Source organism: Cuculus canorus, chromosome 4 (assembly GCF_017976375.1).
Source record: "Cuculus canorus isolate bCucCan1 chromosome 4, bCucCan1.pri, whole genome shotgun sequence".
Classification (NCBI taxonomy): Eukaryota; Metazoa; Chordata; class Aves; order Cuculiformes; family Cuculidae; genus Cuculus; species Cuculus canorus.
In genome coordinates, this window is record NC_071404.1 from 79,574,872 (window position 1) to 79,599,148 (window position 24,277).

General features: G+C 51.8%; 1 long non-coding RNA gene across 8 annotated transcripts in view; it reads left to right on the forward strand.

The window, feature by feature from the left end:
* LOC128852172 (uncharacterized) overlaps window positions 1-24,277 on the forward strand; it is a 237,699-nt gene that overhangs the window by 145,530 nt on the left and 67,892 nt on the right. For all 8 annotated transcript variants that reach the window (XR_008449854.1, XR_008449855.1, XR_008449861.1 and 5 more), the window contains one exon: window positions 5,909-6,051. This is a non-coding gene — a long non-coding RNA (uncharacterized LOC128852172). The remainder of the gene's footprint in view (window positions 1-5,908; window positions 6,052-24,277) is intronic.

Below are 24,277 nucleotides of genomic sequence, written 5' to 3' on the forward strand. Positions count from 1 at the left end.
GAGGTCTTAGAAAGCAGCGAGGACTTCTGTCCAGTAGCCTGGGGCGAGGCAGGAACACGTGGAGAGTACAAGGATGGGGCTGTGTGCAATACAATGTTGGCAGAAAACGGACACATTGAGATGTGTTCAGTACTTTTACCTTGGATTTCTCTGCACCAGTGTCACCGTGGGCAGCAAATGGCAAAAGATGTTTGTGCTAGCACAGTGACACTGTTTGGGGATGGTACAGGTGTAGAGGAACAAGAGCAGCTGGTTCCTGTGTCAGACCAGAAATTCCTCCTGGCCAGAACCATGGTTTTTGTGTACGTTTGCAGAGCCTTGCCTCTGAACCCTGAAATGTTTTAGGTCTGTCTGACTGCCACCGGCACGAATACAGCCGAGTCTGGTAACCAGGAGGTTGGTAGGACACATGCCGCCTGCAGCCTGCGTATGTGCTGTGTGTGTGGCAGCAGAATGGGGCTCAGTTTCAGTTCCAGAGACAGCTCTTCGGGCCTGTAAGGAAGAGCAGTCTGAGTGTATCTGGGAAATGTCCTTATACAAGATGTGAAACGTTTTACATCGCCCCCACAACCAGAAGCACCTGCTTGAGACACCACCACCAGTTACTCTGGGGCATTGGTGCGTTCTCTGTTTGAAGCACAAAGAACAGCAAACAAAATGGTGGGTAGGAGAGAGCAAACATCTTGGGCTTTGTGCTTTTTAGGGTGCATCCCCAAACCACAAAGAGGCCTTGGGTTTCACAGAACGTACTTAGAGTAGAATCTGTGTGTTGGAGCAGCTTCAAAGCACTGGATTGTTCCAGCTGCAGGGCTCCAGCTGAACTGGTCAGTAAGGAAAAGCAAGTACCTGTAAAGAGCACAGGACATGTTGTGAGTGTCTGGGCTAATTTGCCTGTATTGCAAAGGTTTTATTAGCTATGGAACCTCCTGTAACTACTCCAGGTCTAATTCACGTGCCTGAAGGTAGATGGTGAGCAGTGAGTTCCGTTTGGATGTCTCTGGGCTGTGCGGCGAGATGCTCAACACCCATATTTAAGCACGTTGATCGCAGTGGTCTCTGGCATATGTTCTGCCCTTGTAATGAGCAGCAGTGCATAAAACACAGAAAGGTGTAAAATACTGCATTAAGGAGGTTTTTTTTTTCCTAGGTGTTGGGATTTATGCTTCCTTCCCCGCAGATTTCCCATGCTTCAATGTGTTTTGTGCAGGTCCTGCTGCTTTCAGGAGCAAACTGAACTTTCCCACGGATGGTGTGGCAGCCAAAACCCATCCAATGTTGTGCCCCGCATGCTCCCACCCCGGGTTGGCTGTGGTTTCAACTGCTGTCATGTTGCAGAGAGTCGGAGCAGATTTTAGCGCTTCCTCCACCTTTGCAACTGCAGCACACAAACAAATTGCCTTCTCTGTCCTCGTGCAGCAGGAAAACGAGCATCCGTCCATTTAATGACACCTAATTAGGTCTACAGACGCTAAATGACTTGTGTTGCCCTGCTCAGACAGAGATGGGTGGATAATGAATTATCCACTGTCTCAGGCTCACCAATGCTAACTAGGGCCGGGAGAAAAATGTTCTGCCAGTAATTCACTTGACGAATTTAACCTCTTGTTCTGTTCACGGTAAATCTGTGCAAGTATCCCAGGTTTCCCGCACCCGTTTATGTTGCTGAAGTTACACAGTGAGCTTCTCTTGGTTTCTCCTTCCCTCAGCTGTGGCTGCTTTTGTGCAAATTTCCTGGCAAATCCGGCACTAGAAATTCAGGCTCGGTGTAGGTCAGCTAAGATCTACATTGAGCGGTTTGTCTCCCTCTCGCAGTTCTGACGCTGGAGGCACTTACTCTATCTTTACCTGGCATAGGCCAGAAAAGCTTATTCAGGGTGGGGAAGTGAATTAAATTCCATGGATGATGTGTGCCTGAGACCGCGTCGCAGCCCTGTGAGGGCTTTTGGAGGCATCGCTGTGCTGCCTTTCAGTGTGAGGGTGTTGGGTTTGACACAGGTGTGAGCTCATCGTACATCTGATGTGTTGCTGATTCAGGACTTAAGGCTCTTAATCACGTTCCGACAGAGCCAAGGTACCTGCTGGAAGGTTCTTTGAAGCGCAGGAGGGTTGGGGGGTTTCCTTCGTTGATCTTCGAACGTAGCACTTTGATCCAAACACCAGCTTCTTGTCCATGAGCTGCCTAGCGCTCCGCGCTGACGTTGAGGGGTGGAGAAGGTCAGAAGAACATGAGACTGTTAAAGAAGAGTAACTGAGAGCCCCCAGGAGGTGCTTTCCCGAAGTAACTGTGTGGTAGCGAGTATGCCTGTTATTTTCTGGTGACAGCAGGGGTCAGAGGCTGCAGCGTGGTGTATCCTCAGCATTGATTTAAGTACTTGCAAGTGTTGATACAGGAGAGGGAAACATTTGAGAGGGTGTGCCACGTGTGTCAGTATGGCTCTGCACACTCTAAGGAGGGGGGCCTATTCCATCTTTGTGCCAAAGGAGAGTCCAAGGGGTCAGATTGGCTCCAGGCGGTTTATGTTGCCAAACATAGAGGCGTGAGTTGTTGCTGAGGGAGCGACTGTGGTTTCACCTCTCAGCAGCTGCGTTTGGTCGGCTCAGAGCATTGGATGAGCATTTAAACGGGTGCAGAGGTGCACTCGGCCTGCAGTTGGTAGCTAGATGCCTCCTTGCCAAGGGACTGATCTCAGCAGAGCAGCAGCAGCGAGGGCAGGTACAGTGTAGGAGCTTCAGCGGCGGTGGTTTCTGTACCGACTGTATGTGGAGTTGTGCTTAAGCTCTGTTCTGAGTGCACACGGAGCAGGGAGGGAAGGCTGCAGTCACAGTACATGCTGGTGCACAGCAACACGGTATCTGCGTTTGAGCTGGCACAGGGATGCCAATATCTCATGTTTGAATTCATAAAATCCATGAGTTCTTAGAGAAACTGTCCCAAAGTCACGCTGTGGGGATGGAAATGGGCAGTTTATTGCGTTATGGAGCTGAAAAGCTTTTTCTCTAGGATTACCAAAAGCAAATTGAAAGAATTTTTGTTGGGAGGAGGGTCATTCTACTGTGGTCCTTGTTACTGGGCTGTCCGAAAGCTGCTGCTTCTCCGTGTCTGTTTCCGTAGTATGTCACAGAAACACTCCTGGACGTTACTGCTGTGCTGAAGGAGCTAAGGCAGGGAAGCAAGAAGCCAGTCGGTCCCGCACAAGGCTCTGGCCAAGCTGAGAAACAGGATCTCCTCTTAGAGTCTTATGTAGCCTGACCACATTTCTTCCATAAGGCTCAATAATTCCATGTTGGAAGCCTAAGCCAGCCAGTTTGATTGGTCATTACAGCTGTGCAGGCTTGTTTACAAAAAATGTAATTTACAGGCAGCATCCTAACCTTTTTTTCCCATAGCTTCAGTCAACCTCTTTTCCTGACCAAGATAAATATTGGCTCTGCCAGGAAACACTGATGATACTTTTCATAGAATTAAGGAACCCTGGAATGGTTTGGGCTGGAAGGGACGTAAAAGCCCACCCAGTTCCACCCTTGCCATGGGCAGGGGTGCCTCCCACTGGATGAGGGGGCTCCAAGCCCCATTCAGCCTGGCCTTGAACACCTCCAGGGATGGGGCAGCCACGGCTGCTCTGGGAAACCTGGGGCAGGGCCTCCCCACCTTCAGCGTGCAGGACTTTTTCCTAATGTCTCATCTAAGTCTTTCCCCTTCCATTCTAAAGCCATTTCCCCTCATCCTGTCACTCCATGCCCTTGATAGAAGTCCTTCCCCAGTTTTCTTGTAGCCCCCTGCAGGTACTGGAAGCTGCTCTAAAGTCTCCCCACAGCTTCCTCTTCTCCAGGCTGAACAACCCCAACTCTCCCAGCCCGTCCTTGCGTGGGAGATGCTCCAGCCCTTGCATCATGTAGATGGAGACCCTCCTGTGGGTGGCACAATGGAAAATGGTTCATGCCTCAGGGGAGCAAAATGAGGGAGAAGAGGAAAGAATTGCACCAGACAGGCAGCGCAAGGCGTGAGGTGCTCATAAACCCTGCCCTTTCCCAGACCAAAACCCTGCCCGATCCCAGGTGGATTCAGAGAGCCACGAGAGTGCCTGTGTCGCCGTGCATGCCAGGCGCGTTTGAATAGGTTTCTAGACAGAGTACTGAAGACAAAACACAACAAACAGCAAAGCAAATGAAACCCAACACCAGGCCGTGTCCTCTAAAGGCTCAGCTGGAGCCACAACGTGGCGTGTGCAGGGACAGGGGCTTGCCCCAGGAGGCAGGTTTCCTGAAGCACTTTGTTTTCTTGGCCGTCGCCCGAAAGCTTCAGTCAGCTCTAGGAACATCTGTGTTTATTTTGCATGACAAACGTGTTCCTGGGCTCTAACAAACCACGGGCTGCTGTGGGAGCTGGGGCTGCCGCTCCTCTGCGGGGCTGTGCAGGGGCCTGGGCGGCTGGCCATCATGCTGCTGTGCCATGCATATTGCATGATTGGATCCATATTTAATGCCAAGTGTGTTATATTTTTAATCTTTATAGCTTTAATGCGCGCAAGCATTCGTGCTGCAGGATGGTTACTTCCCAGAATTGCCCTGTGGAACTGCTACATTTTCAGCCTTTGGTTTTGCAGGTTGTAAATTATAGAACCTGGGAGGTAATAAACTTGGCACCTTCTTTCTGCTCTTTGGGGATGTCAACCTGTAACGACAGTGAAGAGGTGCACGCTGGCGCAGATGCCTCCCCGAGGCTTTCGTCATTTCATCCGTACACCCTGTGAGGGACGGGGACACGGGGAAGGTCCGGCAGCCCAGCCTGGGGCAGAGGCTGCCTGAGGGCACTGGCATTGCTGCATGGGCCCTGCGGGAATCGGTGGGGTCTGAACCGAATGGCCTCTGACACGTGTTTGTGCCCCCATAGCCGTTTTATCCCCTTGGCACGTGTCTTGTCTCAAACTATGAGGAGCAAAATAACCCACAACGAAGGGATGGTGGTAAGGGGCAAAGGGGTCTGGGGGCTCCTTGAACCCTGGACTGGTCTAAGAGAGTGCTCCGTCTCCTTCCCACACAGAGTATAGACTCTTGTGCTGGCATAGCAAGAAAAGAGGCAGCTGTTACCCCAGTGTCTCTCTTGAGGCGGCTGGTGCCTGTGCTAGGCATGTGGGATGGCTCCGGAGACAGCAGCGCGGGCCGGCTGGTGCCAAGGGCACGGCATCAGCATTCCTGTTGGAGTCTGTGCTCTCCGAGGGTAGATCTGTAATGCGTGCCTCTCGTCCCGCTCTGCTGGCAGACTGCTGTGAGGAGATGATTGCACTGGGTCAGCTTAAAGGTCTTTTCCAACCTTAACAGTTCTATGGTTCTAATAATAAACGTGCAGTTATAAAGTCTCTTAATTTTCAGTTGCTGTGAAGTGCTTACTTTTCCAGCTGCTGTGCGGTAGCATTTCAGGGGTACCTGTCAGCTGGCTTTCTTGCTAAACCTGCTTGTGGATGCAACTAAAGTAAAGCTTGCGGGAAACCTTTATTGTCTGTTCAAGTGCTTCAGCAAATGTTTAACTTGGGTATCAGTGGGGCTTGGGCATTCGCCGAAGTGTTTTGTAGAGTGTGCGTGTTAATTGCCTGAAAGCCTGGCACCAGGCATAGCATGTTCTGTTCTTTATTGGTTGTGTTAGCACGCCTGGAGGCCAACGGAGAGCAGGCACTGTGCACACACGCAGCACGTTCCGAGGGCCTCCGGTCTGAGAACACATGAAGACATGGGGTGGGAAAGAAGGGACGCTTAGGGAATTGGGGAAAGAACGTTCATGCTGTCGGCAGTGGCTCCTCAGAATTTACTGTTCTTATTAGTGCAGAAGGTTAAAGTACGGCTGTATTTCTTACTGAGTCGTAACTCTCTGATGATGGGGTGTTTGAGGTTTCCCTGACTTTGTATTTTGCAGGGCCGTTGAAGTGCCTCGCAGACCTGCTTTCGTCTCTGCGCTGGGAGCTGTGGTGCGGTGGGAGTTCCGGTGACCCAGCACCACCGGGAAACATCCGCCCTGGTATGCAGCTCTGAGGCAGAATGGGAGATGAAGATGTTAAGGTAAGAGGTTCAGAGCTTTCTTTCCAGGGAACTTTGCATCGGATGGTTGTTAAAAAACACATCGACCCTGAGTTGAGGTACTGCACACACATGCACCTGTTGTTATTCTAAATGGCGTTCTGTGAAATCGATCTTTTCTCGGTGGCTGGAATGTGCACGCCAGTATTTGACTGAGGAAATGAAGGTAAGAGAATTACGAAAATTAAAAAAATCAGTTATTTTCCCGCCTCCAGTGTGTGCTTTTGATATTCTGTTTCCTTCTGACTACTCTGGGTTTCATTTTACTGTGTGCCTATTGCCAGTTATGCAGAGCACTAATTCATTGCGAATACTTGTCTTATTATGTCTGATTTTTGAATGAAGATGTCCAATTTTTTCTCTCTTAATGTATTTGTGGGCAAAAGGCTCGGTTTAGGCATGTGGTGGAGAGTCCATGACTTCATAGAGGTCTTGAGCAGGGTTTCACTGGGATGCTCTCCCTCTGAAGCTGTCTGCAGGGTGTGGGGGTGGGACGGGAATGCCTGTGCCGATGCAGCGTGCAGAGCCCCGCTAGGGCCCGTGCTGCACTCGGGCTGAGAGCTGTGCACACAGAGCACTTCAAGGGGATTCTCCTCCCTAATTAGTCATCCTGTGTGCAGCGAATGAGATCATCGCTGTTTTTTACTGAACCTGAAATGCTGATGCAGTTGTGCTCGAGGAGAGAGAGCAGCTTCAGTGGTCCTCATTCCTGATGTTGGAGCGTTCGCTTCACAATCTGTTCCATGTCTGCCAAATCAGTGTGTTGACCCCAATAAAGAGCCTGCCTCTAGGGTTTGCCACGCTCCCCTGGTACCAGTGGCACTGCCCATTTTAACCAGTTCTGCTGGAACTGGGGGTGTTGGCATTTACTTTCATGTTCCTGCTGAACTGTGGTAGGGAATGGGCTGTGGGCTCGCTTGTAGCTATGGGGGAGGGGGATGGAATGAAGGGAACAGGGCCGCAGGGAAATGCGTGCCAAGAGCCAGCAGCAGTACAGAGCCTGGTGGCCTCTCAGAGGTCCCAGGGAAGGCAGCAAGCTGTGCATCTCCCATCTTCTTCCCTCTCCCATGGGGAATGGAGTATCGTTGGAATAGAGGAGAAAAGGAGCCCGTACCCTGATCCACCTTTACAGCTGCTGGAAGGTTTGTGTGGTGTGGTGTCTAGTTAGTAAGTTAAGTCTTTGAACTGTCTCTTTGGAAAGGCCTGCTGCTGTTACAGAGGTGCCGGTTCCCCAGTCTCACAGGGTTATCCTACGGGTACGGGCTTCAGCGGTGCTCGACACACAGAAAGGGCAGGCACACGGCCTGGCAGCGTCAGCAGGCACCCGACGAGCCACAGCAGCGCTTGCTCCTGAAGTCTCAGAGCTGTGCGGAGAGGTCCCTGGGCACCCTGCAGCCATGCTCAGTAGGCCATGCAGCCTGGCATGCAGTGGCCTCCGAAGGGAAAGCCAGGCCTGTGCTGCAGGCGGGAGAGGCTCCGTGAGCCACGTTCCTGGGCTCAGGTGCTGCTCTCTGCGAACAAGGCACAAGTCATGCTTGCAAGCCCAGAGGCAGGGAGACGTTTCCTTGCTTAGCCTGGTGTGTGCTGCACAACACCCGGGCGTTGTTTCTCAGTCCCTCTGAAGGGGGAAGCAGAAAGTATAATTACAAAGGTGTAATTGTGAGGTGCCACCCCTCATCGAGGGGGACGTATCGGCTCCCTGCCAAAGCCAGCTGTGAGGTCAATCTCACATCGAATATTAGGACACCATGAAGTGTCATCCATTGAAAGCATGTTCCTCCTCTGGTAGAAGGGGAGTTAGTTAATAGTTTCCCGTGAAGAAAAATGTAAGGCATTTTAGTGGAGGGGAGCTGCTAGCGTTGCTACCACTTCTTTGACAGTTCTTTTTTTTTAATCACCCTTGCTTTATCAAGAAATGTAAAGCTGTATTTTTTTATTGATATTTAGGAATAAATTCTTACCACATCACATCTATAAAAGGTTCATCACGGACCAAATACCACTCTAACCTTTTAAGCTTCGATAGTAAAAGCTGTCGTCTTTATTTATCTAAGTTTGGGAGCAATACAAATGTAATCATAACCCCCAAGGCAACAGTTTATGGCAGTTTTCAGAACTCCTCTCTATAAAAACTACTCAAACCTACAAACATAAAAGCTTCCAATAAAATTTGCTTTAGATCGTAGTCATAAAACATGATTTTCTTTCCCCTGGTCCTGGAGCTACAGGTGTCCAATTGCCAGAGCCGTTTGCTGCGAGCCTGGCGTTGCTGGCTTCCTCTCGCTGCCTGGATCTGGCTGGGCTGCAGTGGCTCCTGGGCAGCCCTTGCTGTCGGCACCCAGCCCGCGGCAGGGCTCCAGCCGGGACACCGGTGACGTCAGGGCACCCCTTTGCTGCCACAGAGACATCCAGCCTGTGCTTTATATCAGGGTGCTGGGCTCACGCTGTTCTGGGCATAGGTAGGGCGTGCACCCCAGAGCTGGAATTCCATAAGCGCTGCAGGAATCTAGCAATGGCTCGTGCTGCACAGCCGCTGGTGAGGGCACAGGGCACGCAGTTAAACTGCGGCCAGAGAAATCGTCTTATTTTTCCTCAAAGCTTTGTCCTTCCTGACTATTACAGCGTGTTTCGTGTGATAATGAACAAGTGTCTGGGTATGCAAAGAATCGTGCGGTGTAAACAGTTACCAGGCAAAGCAGGACATTCCAGGCACGCGTTCATCTGCAACGTGGTGTTCTTAGATTTACCTTACCCTTTGAAATGCTGGGGACCTGCGCTCCCAGGAAGATCAGCGACACTCCCGATTTTACTTCGGTGGAATACAAGCGGCTGCATTCGGTGTTTCTTTAATGAAGGATTCTTTGTGGTACGAGCTCCTCAGGTGCACGCTCAGTGTTGGCAGCAGGCCACGATGGCTTTGCTTGCGTTTCACTTGAGCAAAGGAATATGTAGCAACACGGGGTGAAGGTGTGCTGGGTCAGAGGGAGAGCGGCTGGCTGCGTGCTCCAAACGAGCTGCAGGAGGAAACCTCTGCAGAGTGGGGCTTGGGCGGATTCCTGGCAACTAAAGACTCACGCTTTATCAGCATCAATTAATTTGCTCTTTGATGAAAGACTGAGCCTTTGCTTTCTGTCTGCAGCTAGACGAAAAGTGTTCGTGGGAACGCAGACTGCTGCTGGTGAACTTGAAGGCAGGGGCAGCTCACAGGGTGGTAGTTGGTGAAATACAGGAATATCAGAGTGCTTCCTTTGAGGCACACGCCCCAGAGCTCTCTGGGGAGTAAGAACAACTCGGTGTAAAGCTGTGCTGGCGTGGAAGCTCTGGTGTTAGGTGCTAGCACTGGGATGTTGTTTCCCAGAGTCGATTCCTCTAGTGCCCGGGAGGCTGGAAGTCACCCACGATGCTGGTGGCTGCTGGTCTGTGTCTGGCTTATGCAGGATCCTGCCTTGCTTCTTGGTCCCAAGCACCCGCCGTGTGCCCTGCCTGCTCGAAGCTGTGGAACGTCGAGCAGCTAGTGGTCTCGGCTAGTGGGTGAGGTGGTGGACGTAGACAACGCTGCCTGTGCTGCTCAGCATGGCGAGCCCTCAGTCCCCGTCTGTGGAATGCACAGTGTGTTCTCAGAGCCTTTTGGACCTGCCTTAGCGTGCCTCTCAGCTGCAGCGACAGCACAGGGGCTGAGCACATGCCCAGAGGGTCCCTGTCCTCACTGTATCTTGGCATCTGTCCCAGCCAACAGGGGGACCGGGCAGGCAATAGTCACAAAACACGTGTAATTGAAGAGAGGATTCGTGATGGGGTTTTTCTGTTTATCTTAAAACAGACTTTAATTACAATTCTGCCTTCCCATTTGTGTCTTGTGTAAGACGTTGGCTCTCGCAGTACGAACGAGCCAGCTGTTGGTACTTCTTTCATAGTTCCCTGCCTTCTGCTCTGTCAGAGAGGGCTGCGTACTCAGTTTCTGCTGGGTTTGTTAATTATCGGTTAACTCCGCTTTATTGGTATCGTCTCACAAGCGAGCTGCTCCCCGGTGCTCATCATTAGTAATTATTTCTAGGGCTGCTCTGTCTTTTCTGAATCCCAGATAAAAGACGAGGTGTTTAAGAGCAGACTTCGGGTATTTTCATGAAATGAGTTGAGTGAAACTGGTTTCTCCCAATTTGTTTGAAGAAGTGAGGTGCCCAAATGCCATGGAAAGACAGTTGTTATTGGGACACCCAATGTGTTGCTCCTCCTCGGCATCACACTGGCATGTTTCTGAGGCAGGACATGTCAGAAAGACGGTGCTGGAATGGCTGTGCGATTGGTCAGGTCCTCCATTTCAGGAGGCAGACTGACAAAAGGATAACTTCCCTGGCTACACTGTACGTTAGCCCTGCCTTCTTCCTGACAGCACTGGGGGAGCCTGAAGTCCCTGAACATCCCCAGAGTCCTAACTGGCCTTCGACAGACACGTCCTAACGAAGCCAAGTCAAAAATCTAGTAAATTAATGAGAATCTTCCTTTTAGTGCGATCGTCCATACCCTCCCTCTTATGGCACCTTCTAATTATTGTTACTAAGGATGGGGGGGTTGGGTCACGGCTTTCAGAAGGAAGCAAAGCAGAAAGCTTCCTACTAGAAACAAACATTCCTCAGCTTCTGCGAGACATGGGCTCCAAAGCAGACAGGAGAGGTGGCACCGGTGTGTTCGGCAGGTGTGACGTGCGGAATGCGGTGCTGCTGTTGGGTTGCTGTAGTTCGTTGATAAATGAATCCATTTGTTCTCTGTGCCTCTGTATCCATCGCCTTTAGCCAGCTCCAAACGCTCTCCATTTGCTTCCAGTTCTGGCACAGGATCAGAGGGTGGCTCTGATCGAAATGAAATAGTAATGATTTTAGGCAGTGCTGGTTTGCATTATTCATCGCTCTTGGCAAAACAAATGTTGGTCTTATAACACAGCTATTAATATTTTTATAGAGTTAACGAAGCCACCTGGATTTAGAGCAGAGAAGGGCTTCTTGATAAGTTGGTTCCTCAGTTTTGACCCATATGTGGAAAACTCAAGCAGATTCACCCCAGAGTTCCTGTGCTTGGAGGCAGAGGTATGATCCGTGTTCTCGTCCTCTGCTTTCTGTTTGGCCGCTGCTCACAGCAGAGCACTGCGAATTCTTAGCCCCAGATTCTCCCTGCCAGAGACAGGGCTTCGGTGAGGTCTTCTCCTGTGAAAGCAAGCATCGTGCTAGCTGAGGGCAAGGTGGGCGACTCCTGCAAGTGCTAGTCCTTAAGAGATGAGGAAAGGGAAGGAGGAGGCTTTTTGCAGCCTCTCCTGTGCTGGCACTGAGCGACAGTTTCTCTGTGAGGCCCTTCTCGAGCTGCTGCTTGCCAAGCTGTCTGTATCTCCGGCTCACACAGTGCTGTCAGGCACCTATTGCTGAGGCTTGACAGCGCCATCAACGCTGGTACGGGAGCTGCTTTTACAGCTTGCGAGGGCAGGGTTGGGCAGCGTCGCTGTGGTTTCTTCTCCTGGGTTTTCATGAAAGCCCTCTGCTCCCCGTCTCCTTGTCACAGAAATGAGTTTGCTGGGGCTGTGAGGGAGCTGCCAGGAGAAGCAACAGGCCTCACTGGCTGCGCCCATCCGATAAGTCCAACTGGTGCTTCCAGGCAGCGCTTCCTTGGGCTCTGGGGCTGGTGCCTGAGCTCTGGCTCTCTGGAGACAGCCGGTGTGCTAAGCTCCCTGCTGCAGGTCTGTGCTCGTCAGCCTGGGGAGAGAGGAAAGGAGGGAGCAGTACTGGTAGGCCTCTGTGTCTGATGGAGCTGGCTCCATGTGCTGTCGTGCTCCAGACCCCAGATGTGGATTTGCAGGGGGTGATGCCATGTTAACCGCATCAGAGGTACAGGCCAGGTGTTTAAAGGCACTTCCATCTGGACGGGCACAGCGTCTGCATGTTCTGGGAGGCGGAATACTGTGACAAAGCATAGCACCCACACCGGGCACTGCCCAACTGGGGTTGTGTTTTGGCTGTTCCAATTTCCAGCTTTGTTTTCCTTTGTTGTTTCCGGCTGTGGAAGCAGAAAATGGTTCTTGGTCCGCACCTCCAGATGGGTACCTGGAATGCACTTACAGATGAGCTCTTGCAGATGTTCACACTGCCCTGAGAGCTCTGCTAGAGCCCAGGAACGGCTCGCGCCATGGCTGGCCGAGGGCCTGCAGACAGTGCAGCCTCTGCCAGCAGCAGCGCGGGATTGTGTTGTGGCAGGAACGGGGTTAGCAACCATATTGCAACTCTCAGAGTCTCTGCGGCTCGCTCGTTGCTCCAGCAGGGAAATAATCTGCACCAGACTTGTTTGCTGGCACCGACTGCCTTCCCCACACGCCAGCTCCAATGTGTAGGCTAGCACATCGCAGCGATGAGGGGGACGGGGGAAGGAGTGGAAACACAGTCCTGGCTCTGTTGCCTCCATCCTGACCCGTCCCAACCCTGTCTCCGTGGGAAGCTCTGTGTGGTGAGGCGGGTCAGCTGCTGGCATTGCGGGGCAGTGCACTCTCCTGGAAGGATGGGGGCCCTGGGCTGTCCCTTTCCTCATCCCAGACAGGCGGCAAAGCTGCTTATTTGTAGCGCTGTATGCCACGATCAGTGCCTCAGCAAAACATAGAGCGCAAGGCATCCCTTTGTCCTTTTCCGTTATTCCATTTCCTCATGCTCTTTTCTCATTTATGTAGCTTACGAATACAGAATCCACCGTAATCATAGATTCACTTGGTTGGAAAAGACCTTTGAGATCATCGAGTCCAACCATCCCTGTCCACTGCTAAACCAGATCCCTGAGCACCTCGTCTGCCCGTCTTTTAAACCCCTCCAGGGACAGGGACTCCACCACCTCCCTGGGCAGCCTCTGCCACTGCCAGAGAACCCTTTTGGTGAAGAGATGTTTCCTTAAGTCCAATCTGAACCTGCCCTGGTGCAGTTTGAGGCCATTTCCTCTCATCCTATCACTCATTTCTCTGGAGAAGAGACCAGCACCCACCTCACCACAACCTCCTTTCAAGCAGCTGGAGACAGAGATAAGGTCTCCTCTCAGCCTCCTTTTCTCCAGGCTAAGCAGCCCCAGCTCACTCAGCTGCCTCTCGTAATGCTTGTTCTCCACCCCCTTCCCCTTCTTTGGATGCGCTCCAGCCCCTCAACGTCCTTCTTGGAGTGAGGGGCCCAGAACTCAACCCAGGACTCGAGGTGCGGCCTCACCAGCTTCCAGACCAGGGGCACGATCCCTTCCCTGCTCCTGCTGGCCATGTTATTCCTAATAGAAGCCAAGATGCCACTATCCTTCTCGGCCACCTGGGCCACTGTTGGCTCATGTTAAGCCACTGTCGACCAGCACTCCCAGGTACTTCTCTGCCAGGCAGCTTTCCAGCTTTCTTCCCCCACCTGGAGCTGCCTGGGGTTGTTGTGTCCCGGGTGCAGGACGCAGCACTGAGTGGTGCGCTGCTCTTTCTCCAGGTCTAAAGCCAAAATGTCTGCAGTTTGCCCGAGGTGGTTCGTACAGGCAGAGGGAAGTCACTTCCACTGAGCTGCTCTTGGAATTCCACCCCAAAAGCAGCTCCTCTGGGAGAAGTCGGGTTTATGTAGGTTACTTCTCAGCTGCTTTCCTCACACTTTGCACGTACCTGTGCAGCGAGAGGAGCTGTAGCAGGCGTGCATGTAAATGCCAGGGCGAGTGCTGTGTTAAGCCTCGGAACCTGACGTCGAAACAAACTTCTGTCTTCATTTTGCTTTAAAATAAAGGGTGGCGTTGTGCTGTTCCGTGTGTGAAACAAGGATTTGCTTTGAGCTGCATTGTCGGTAGCTCTTGTCAAATGTAAGTCCTTGCAGAGGCAAGGCTGGAAAGCAGGCTCTGCGCCTGGCAGCGCCACAGCAGTGTGTGTGCCGTGGCAGGACACGGGTGTGTCGTCAACAGTCTTCTTCAAAACATTTCCATCAGGAATTTTTATGCTCAAACTGTGTCTCAGCTCACGCCTGGCACAGGACAGGCACAGGGTGACATGGAGACAGGAAGTACCCGCTGGGGTCAGTGTCACACAGCCACTGCCAGAAATGAGCGGCCCAGACGCGAGGGAGACAGGAGGGTTATGCCTCGTCCTTCGTATTGACAGTGGGGCCGTATGCCTGGAGAGGGAAGAACAAAAGCCTGGGAACGCAGTTAATTATAGCTTAAACTTCACAAGCAGTGTTAATGAATTTTAACGTGCCTCAATTAATAACTAATTGGGTTTTGTGCCTCAGCTGCAAATGGGAGTTGTAGGGGTGTCCAGGAAAAAAAAAAAAATGGTCTAAAGATGAGCTTTTTTAATTGAAATACTGCAAGATCTGTCTGCAGTGGTGGTGGTGGTGCTGTGGTGTGATTTTACATTCCTAGTGCAAAGGGAGGAGCGAGTGAGAGGCTGTTTCCAAGAGGACACAAACGGAAGCATTCAGCACCAACACAGCAGCGCTGTCACCTGCAGATGTGGGTTGGGGAGTCCCTGATTCCGACAAGTGTGTGAGGCTGGCAGCTCTGGCCATCAGCAGCTGTCTGCCAGCACCTGCTCCCACCTTTGGCACCATCCACTGCCAGGAGTAGGACACTTCTTGCAGGGATGAGACCCGGAGCCCCCTGCCCAACTGTCAGGTCGTGCTGGTCGGGGCTGACCCTGGCTCCCACTGTGCTGGCCAACAGCCTTTGCCTGGAGCTGGCAGAACCCCAGGGCACAGGCGGTGGCGGTGGCCAGTTCTAAGCTTCCTTGAAGCACACACACACACAGAAAGGTCCAGTGAGTTCAGGCTGGTGCGGGGAGTTCTTCCGATGGATCCGGCCCACTGGGAGCACTACTTGGGGCCTAGTGGGAGGCAGTGGCCCTGCAGTATGCTGGGGAATGTGTTAAAGCTTTATCTTCTCGTTTAAGGTTTTGAGCGAGGTACTGCGGGTTATAAATAATGGATGAATTCCCAAAGTACGTCTGTGCTTCCTGGCTTGCTTCCCACATGGGTGAGCTGTGAGTTTTCTCCGCAATTATCTGTAGGAGAACCTCTGCATATTGCTCTTTAAGCATATAATTATCCTTGATCATTTGGGATGAATTATATGTCCTTACTACTGTATGGATTTGGTCCCTGCGGAGGGGATACAGGTGAAAGAAGAGGTGAAGGACGTAGAACTGGAAAGCACAAGGAGGAACCTCAGCTGCCTCCACTGAGGATGGGGGTTCAGAAGTATGTGGAAGACGTTGGGTTGGATCCTGTAAGCACTCAGTTATGTGAGCGGCCCCTCAGGAGCAGACTGCTTACAGAGTTTTCATGTGATGGAGCCCCAGAAGTGTTGTGGTTGCTGTTAAAGTAAAGTAAGAGTAGTTGTGATAAGGAGAAACCCCATTCTCTCCGCTGCTGGGTGAGCAAAACGTTCTCTGTGAGCCGGCAGTTGTTCTCTGCACTCTCCTGCACCTTCAGGGTTCCCTTACTTCATTGTGCTTTGCTGAAAGCAGGTGGGTTGCCCCCACTTTCTTCTCCTGATGGGATTTCTAATTGTACTGACCCTACGTGATGGCTCTGCGATTTTAGAAGCGAGTTTGTGGTCAGAAAAAGGGCCGTGCCCAGTGACACTGAAGCAGTGCAGGGCTGCCTGCAGCGTCTGGCTCCAGAGCTGTGCTCACCTGACGGGATTCGGCTTGTGCGTTGCCTGGAGGGACGCTACGCTGGGCACGCACATCAGGAGGAGGTTTGTGAGGCTGTGCTAAAACCCATCCCGGACACGTTCCTTAGGGATTGTACACAGCTCATGTAGAATACTGGACAGCTAGGGGCACACGAAGGATAAGAATGTGATATGCAGAACTAGAAGGGCCTGATTTGATGCGTTTAATCACACCCTGGATACAGCAGCCAGGTGCTTCAGGAGCTCTGAGACGCCTCTGGGTGCAGCTTTGGTCTCGCTGCTGCTGTGAGCAGGACAGAGCCCTGAGAGTCAGCCCTAGCGCTGTGCGGTGCTCGGTTTAGCAGTGAACTCACACCGAAATATTCCCTCTCTGAGTTCCGGGGCAGAGAATTGAAGTAGAAAGAAACAGTGCATGGTATAAATTAAATTATACTCCAGGACGGGTCGTGCCTGGCAGTGCGGTTCATCTAATGAGATATTTTAAGTCTTTTTCTATTGAAAGAGGATTATTTTTAAGGCTGTGGTTAAGAGAATGTCTAGTGTTTTGTTATGATTAGCATGAGATTCAGGCTGTGGTGGGATAAGAAAATGACCAGAGGTAAAGATTGCACAGGTTAAATTGTGTCTGTAGTGGTTAAAAGGAGCGATGAATCCTGGAGAGGATGAAAATAGAGGAGTCCTCTGCATCTCAAACAGTGGAAAATTGTCGCCTTTCAAATGTGATGCTCCAAGTGTGAAGGAAGAAAAGAAAATATATCTGCTCTTTTTCTCCTTCAGCGCCATTGCTAAAGAATATTTATCAGCAGGTCAGCCACCAGGCAGAGGAAGGGCCAGGAGCCTAAGCGCAGCTCCGTTCCGTTCTGTTTTCCTCTGACTTTGCTGTTGTGTTTGAGCACCCTCGGACAGGACTTGGCTAAGGGAAAGAAAAGAGATCATTAATTTCTTAAGTGCAGCATTGTCAGGCGCCGATCCTCTAGCGCAAACTCCTTATTTACACAGGGCTTCTTGTGACGCCCTTCGCAACTGCTGCGTGATAAATAATAAAAGATTAAAACCCTAAACCTGGAAAACTTAGGAAAAAAAAATTAGAAAATTTTATTTCGGATTATAAAAATCCCAGAGTGATTTACTTCGAGGGACAATTTCATTGCTGCCATGTGCAGGAACTAATGATTGCACCGAGCTGCGGATTGGCGGGAAGGTTGCTTGGGAAACACAGTCATAGGCAGGTGATAAAGTCACCCTCTCCTATCGCTGCCTCACTGTCACCAGGATGGCTTTTACCATTTGTTACAGGAGAATGATAGTCCGTGTACATATTCATCTCTGGGTGGCAATAACGCTGTGGCAATAACACTCGCAGAGTGGTCCATGTTGTTTCAGGGAGCCCAGCGTGCTCCCCCGGTGCTGGCGACCCTTATCCTGGGGGCGATGTCGTTTAAGTGCAGCGCCTAACGGTGGAGTCGGCTTCTCCCGTCCTGGCACTGACAGTGGAAAATGTTCAGTGTCACAAAATATGTGCCTTAAACTGGACGTAGGCGATAACAGTGTCATGTTCCCTCCTGGCTGTTACCCCAGCAGACCGGTTCTTTAGGATACAGGGCCTGCAAGAGCCTCGCGTCCCCCTCCAATGAATAATGCATCTCCTGCCGTTTCATAGAAGCATGGCATGGTTTGGGTGGGAAGGGACCTCAAAGCCCACCCAGTGCCACCCTGCACCACGGGCAGGGACACCTCCCGCTGGATCAGGAGGCTTCAAACCCCATCCAACCTGGCCTTGAACCCCTCCAGGGATGGGGCAGCCACGGCTTCTCTGGGCAGCCTGGGCCAGGGCCTCCCCACTGTCCTTGTCAAGAATTTCTAATCTAAGTTTTCCCCCTTCCAATTTAAAGCCGTTTCTGAGAGGAGGATTGCTGAAAGACGTGGCTGGTTGGTTGCTGCTGTAATGTCCAAGTGGTTTTGCAGTGGGGTCGGATAAGGATGCTAGGTTCAGGTCCCTGTCAGTCGGGAACCACAGAAGAAACACCTCATTCCATGCTGCTGCCAACTCCAAGTGGAAAAAATCCGTGTCAAATGGCTGCAAAGAGGTGATAAACTTGATGCTACTTTGATCAGCAAGTTCTCTTCTATGGGGTGAGCTGGTAGCAGCCTGCATTCTCAGATCAGGGTGGCTCACGAGCCGTGGTGCAGTCCGGCTCTTCACCTTCCCCTCACCATCTGAAACACGTCCGGGGGGCGAGTGCTTTTGGCACCTACCTCTGTGTCTGCACAGAAGGAGCAGGGAGTGGTGCCTGCCAAGCCCCTGGACCTTGAAGAGCTGACAGCCTGAACCCCACAGATCACCGGCCATGCGTGTGCAGTGCCTGGCCCTTCGTCTGCCCTCCTTCCAACTCCATCTCCTGCAGCCCAGGCATCTTGGCTGGCTCTAACGTCACGCTGTTCGCATCACCCGCCGTTGCGCTGTATGTCCTCCTGGAAGGGGACACGCAGCCCAAGGAGAGTTGTCAATGTCACAGACCTGATATATTTGTGTTTCGGAGGTGGATAACAGGACAGTTGGTGACACAAGGGGACCAGTCTGCTTAAGTGTGCGCTCCAGAAGCCGTGAGGAGCAAGCATGAATGTGGTTGTCATGGTATCCTGACTCGCTGTCCTACGTGTGCGCCTTCTGAGCCCCAAAGCTTCAAGCGTTTGCATTCGCTGGGGTGTGAAGTACCACTTGAAACACCTGTGATGTTCTGCGGGGCTCTCACTTCGGCTCCTTGCACCTCAGACGCAGCTGATGGTGCTAGGAGGGTCCTCGTGACGCTGTGGATCCCTTGGTGATGCCCAGCAGAGCTCATCTGCGCACAGAGGGAGCCAGGTCAGTGTGGTGTGGCTCCAACAGCCCTGGTGCTCCTCACCTGGGGCCTCAGGCCTAAGTAAGCCAGTCCTCCTGCTTTCAGAGCATGTCTGAGTGCCTAGGCTGAAGCACACACTGGTTTTAGGGGTCAAGCACAAGGCTGATGGCATCTCGGAGCGGTGTCGGCCAGGCATGCCTGCCTTAGAAAGCCCTGTGTCTGGGCCTCAGGGGATAAAGCCTCGTCCTCTTGTTAAGCAGTAGCCCAAACGGAGCAGGATTGCTCAGCCAGGAAGCTCTCACCGCTGGGTTATTTGCTGCGGGGATCAGTTTACGCTTGAGTCTTAACAGCGTCTAAGCAGAGGGCCCAGGTTTTATTGTGTAGTCCTTTCCTATTTTGCATATTGCTTTGTTCTTGAGTTACCTGGAACTGCAAGTGGACGAGCTCACCTTTCTTGGGTTGCGCAGGGTGCTGCGTGCTGTGATCTGGGAGGATGGCAGAGAAGGAGTCGGCACCAGGTTTCTGGCTGGAGGGTTTGGGCTGGTTTGTCATCTGGTTGTGTGGCTGTGACTGTTCCTGAACTTAAAAGTAGGGAAGAATCAAGCCCCTTGATTCCAGTGCCGACTTCAATCTTAACTGTTCATTTATTGTGTGGCAGGTTGGTTTGGGTGAGTATTTAAGGCTAGGATTCAGTATTTTCTTTAAGCGAGCCCGCACGTCGGCATTCTCACAATGAGCAGACGCGTGAGATGTTTTGTTATGAGCAGTTTGCGCCTTACGTTGAGTCAAACCGCTGCGTGTTGTTCAGTCAGTGCGGTGTAGTGCTGTGTATGATTTGGATTTGTACTTTGCACTTGATTAATGCCTGGCTCCGAGCCCGGTGTGAGGAGAGAGGCTTTGGGTTCTTCGATCATGGGGTGACACACCACCACCACCACCACCACCAGGCTTTCTTAGTAGGGATGGGACACGCTTGTCTCCTAGGGGGACTAAAGTCTTTACTAAAAATCTAGCTGGCCTCTTAAATAGGGCTTTAAACTAGATGTGAAGGGGGAGGGGAGGAGACCAGGCTAGTCGGGAGTGAGCCTGGAAGTGGGACTCCAGCGACTGAGAGATGGTGCTGGAGAGGACCGCCAGTACATCACCTCAGAGCAAGTGGGGGCGATTGTACCTGGGGACAGTAAGGATGAAACTGGCACTGTGGTGTTATTTATTCCAAGGACCAGTCCATTGGGAATGAGCTCTATTCCCTTTATGAGGGCTGAGGGTTCATCAGCCCAGCTGAAGTGCATTTACACCAATGCACGCAGCATGGGCAATGACAAGGAGGAGCTGGAAGCTGTTGTAGGGCAAGGTGACTATGATGTCATTGCCATCACAGAAACATGGTGGGATGACTCTCATAACTGGAGTGCAGCCATGGAGGGGTATAAACTCTTCAGGCGGGACAGGAAGGGTAGGAGAGGAGGTGGTGTAGCCCTCTATGTTAGAGGGTGCTTTGATACCCTTGAGCTCAATTACGGTGAGGAAGGGACTGAGTGTCTGTGGGATAAAATCGGAGGATCCTACAAGAAGGCAGATATTGTGATGGGAGTCTGCTACAGATCACCCAGCCAAGAAGCAGCAGCTGATGAGCTCTTCTATAAACAGCTGTGGACAGTCTCTAGAACGCTACCTTTTGTCCTCGTGGGAGACTGCAATCTTCTTGATATCTGCTGGAAGTACAATACAGTAGAAAGGAAGCAATCTAGGAGGTTCCTGAAGTGCGTGGAAGACAACTTCCTCACACAACTGGTGAGTGAGCCGACGAGGGAGGGTGCCCTCCTGGACCTGCTGTTTGTGAACAGAGAAGGTCTTGTGGGGGATGTAATGGTTGGAGGACACCTGAGACAAAGCGATCGTGAGATGATAGGGGTTTCAGTTTTAGGTGGGATGAAGAGGGGGATTAGCAAAACAGTCACATTAAATTCCAGAGGGCAGACTTTGGCCTGTTCAGAAGGTTGGTTGGCAAAGTCCCATAGGAGACAGTCCTTCAGGGCAAGGGAGCTCATGAGGGCTGGGTGGGTGCTCTTCAAAAATGAAGTCCTAGCAGCTCAGGAGCAAGCTGTCCCCATGTTCCGGAAAAGGAGCCGGTGAGGGGAAAAAACAGCTTGGTTGAGTAGGGAGATGTTGAGAGGCATCAAAAAGGGGAGTGTCTATGAGCTTTGGAGGAAGGGACAGGCATCTTGGGTGGATTACAGGGAGGAAGTGAGATCATACAGGGAAAAAATCAGGAGGGCTGAGGCCCAACTAGAAATCAAACTGGCTAAGCCTGTGAAACATAATAAAAAATCTTTCTACAAATGCGTTAGCAGTAAAAGGAGGACAAGGGAGAATATTCAGTCCCTATTGGATGCAGAAGGAACAACAGTGACAAGGGATGAGGACAGGGCTGAGGTACTTAATGCCGTCTTTGCCTCAGTCTTTAATAGTAAGGGAAGTTGTTGCCCCTGTGTACAAACCCAGGAGTTAGTGGAGCAGAATGAGGCTCCCGTGATCCAAGAGGAGGCGGTTAGAGACTTGCTTGCCCAGCTCGACACCCACAAGTCTATGGGGCCGGATGGGATCCACCCAAGAGTATTGAAGGAGCTGGCGGATGTGCTTTCCAAACCCCTTTCCACCATCTTCCAGCGGTCCTGGCTGACTGGGGAAGTTCCACTGGACTGGAGGCTGGCTGATGTTGTGCCCATCTACAAGAAGGGTTGCAGGGAGGATCCGGGGAACTACAGGCCTGTCAGTGTGACCTCAGTGCCAGGGAAAGTCATGGAACAGGTGATCTTGAGTGCTATCACGAAGCACATGCAAGAGAACTGGGTGATCAGGCACAGTCAACATGGGTTCACGAAAGGCAGGTCTTGCCAAACTAACCTGATCACCTTCTATGACAAAGTGACTCGACTACTGGATGGGGGAAAGGCTGTGGATGTAGTGCTGGAAACACGAGCCGGGGAGCAGTAGATGCAGTGGGAGTTGCAACTTTAAGGTGCATTTGGATAAGAGATTCAGGAAGGAGAGCCTCATGATGCTGATCCCTGGTGCTGGGCAGCGTTCCTGGCAGCATCACCTCTGCTGAGCTGCGGCATCCAAGTCCTGAGCATCTGCCGCCAGGGGGTTCTCTGTCATGAGCGTGCAGAGGGAGTACGAGTATCAGGGGCAGGAACGTGTGAGTCTCGGAGTCGTGCTGGTATGAATGCACGGTTCTTTGTGCCACCACACTGGTAGAGTAGCTCTTGGGTATACCTGTTCTTAACCCCTCTTGTACCAGTGTAACAGTTGGATCCCTTGATGATTTAAGCTGTTTTTGGTATAAACCGTAGCACAGGTGATTTCCGTTCACCCACGCAAGAATTCCCAGCTCGGTTTTGAGAGTGATTTTAGGGCGTAAGATCTCAAAGCAGACTGGGGGAGATGGGGAAGGGAGACAAACCTTGCTCGGAGCACGGCAAAGGGTCATGTTCTGCCTGAAGCGCTTTAGGGTGTTTCTGCCATTATCACTCAAATACCGAGCAGGGATTTACGACGTACTCTGAGGAGGCGATGGAATGTGTCTGCTCTTCAGGACATAATCATGTAAGCAGGAATTAAAAGTGGTACTTTTAAGAGGGGCGCCCACTCTCCATCAGTTGCCACAGTGATCAGGGAGTATTTCAAAGCCTCCAGCAGAGCTGCATTTATTTTATTTATTTTGATATCCAGATCCACTTAGGGAAGGGAATTGGTTACATAAAATCTTTATCAAAGGGAAGCTGGGGAAAAGAGTTGCAAGTTCCCTACCTGAAAGATACAGTACTGGGTGTAACTGTTGCTCCTGGAGCATTTAATGGCTTGGTCTCCTGTCTTGTTCTTGCTCTTTGCATGAAAAATTTCTTTTCTGTGTAGGTGAGCAAGGTGACAAAGTAGAAGGGTAAGTGGTGCCTTGGGAGCAGTAGAGGAGGGCACGGGGTGCAGAGCCTCATAGCATGGGGAGCCCCGGTGGGCAGAGATCAGGTTGAGCACCAGTGAGGGTTGCTGTGTCCCCCACGGCCTGTTGCTACAGCAGGAGGTGCCTCTGCCTGCATCTCAGCTTTACTGATGGGACTGGAGCTCGCGACAGCCCTGCCCTGGTGTCCCACACAGCACCAGCAGCAGGGCTGCTGCTGCCTTGAACCGGAGGTGGCGGTGAGCTCTTGCAGCTGGTGACAGCCCGAGGCCAGGGGCAGCTGTGGCCTCTGGGCTTCTCACAGTGCTACTGGGAGGAGCAGAGCTGAGCTGCCAGTGTGGCTCTTGCCACAAGCACCCTGTCCCTGAGTTCCCAAACGCCTCTTCAAAGTGTGTGTGACACAGCACCTCGGCCAGGAGTGTTCCAACTCCAGCTTTACTTTCGTTTGTTCATTGTTCTCAGCGAGTCTTGAACTCTTCTGTAAGCAAAGGCAAAGCTTTGTTATGGGTTGTTGAATACCACGGTGTAGAACAGCTTTTAACTCGTGGATGAGGCGCTGCCGTTGCAGCTTCTGTTTTCCTGAGTGGTGCAGCGTGACTTCGCTGAGTCCATATGGGAAGCCCTCAGGATGTTGGTTTGTCCAAGCTGTTTTTTCCCCCTGTTGAGCTAGAGCTCAGGTTGGAGTTTCATGCTCTCCTTTCCTTTGTAATTACACGGTGAGTTTTCAAAGGGCAGCTCTCCTTAATGCAAGCAGTCGGAAAGGAGAAAGCCTGAGCGTCAGCATTCGGTCAGGGCCGAAGGGAAACGCAGACCCGCTGCTGGAGTCAGACGTGGGTAACACTCTACTCTCCCAGCACGTGTCACATCCATCCCACTTCCAGAGCGGGGAGATGTTGATGTGACTGCTCTCTGGAACAGAAAGAGATGGGATTTGGGAGCACCAAGGCCTGCACCTCTTCCCAGAAAACCTGCCTGTGTGCTGGCGGCAGCGGTGCTTTAGGTGTGGCCGGCTGTGCTGCACTGCTTCTGTCTCATCACTTGGTGCTGAACAGCGGATGCAGCAACGAGTCGTTGATTCCTGGTTTTCACCATTGCTGTTGTCCTTCGAGGAGGTTGCTTTGTGTGCTTTGGCAGCCCAGGAGGAGAGAAGCACCTGCAGCTCGCGATGTGCTTGCGTGAGCTCCAGCTTGCGAGGGAGGCAGAAACGCCGCCGCACGAGGCCTCTGCGCCATGCGGGTGGTGCAGGCAGCAAAATATTGCCCTCCTGTGGAACGGCTGCAGGGATTTGGAGTGGCAGAGATGGCAAGGCCATGCCTTCGTCTATCACTGAGCCAGTTCAGTGTATGATGGCTCGGGACAGACCAGAAGATGAGCTACAGCAGTTAGAAGGAGAAGCCGCAGGGTATAGCCCCTGTCTTGTCAGCAGTTTGGGGAGGAGGGGGTGTTTTGCACATCACTTGAAGTGCGGTGAGCGCAATGCTATGAATGCAGCCAGGAGGGTACCAGTAGCATGATCTGTTGTTCTGCAGCAATTCCTAGGGAATCGGGTGTTCTGGAAGGCAAAAAACCACTCCTCCCTTCTAGAGTTCCCTTTGCAGAAGTGCTCCTGTATCCCAGTTCAAACCAGCTCCATAGCAGAGCTCAGAGAGCATCTCCCGTCGCTGTTTCTCAGGGACTTGGCACCAGCTGTATTCTAAGAGCAGCAGCTTTCATATGGTATGGGTTAGGTTTGTGTTTTGCCATAGGG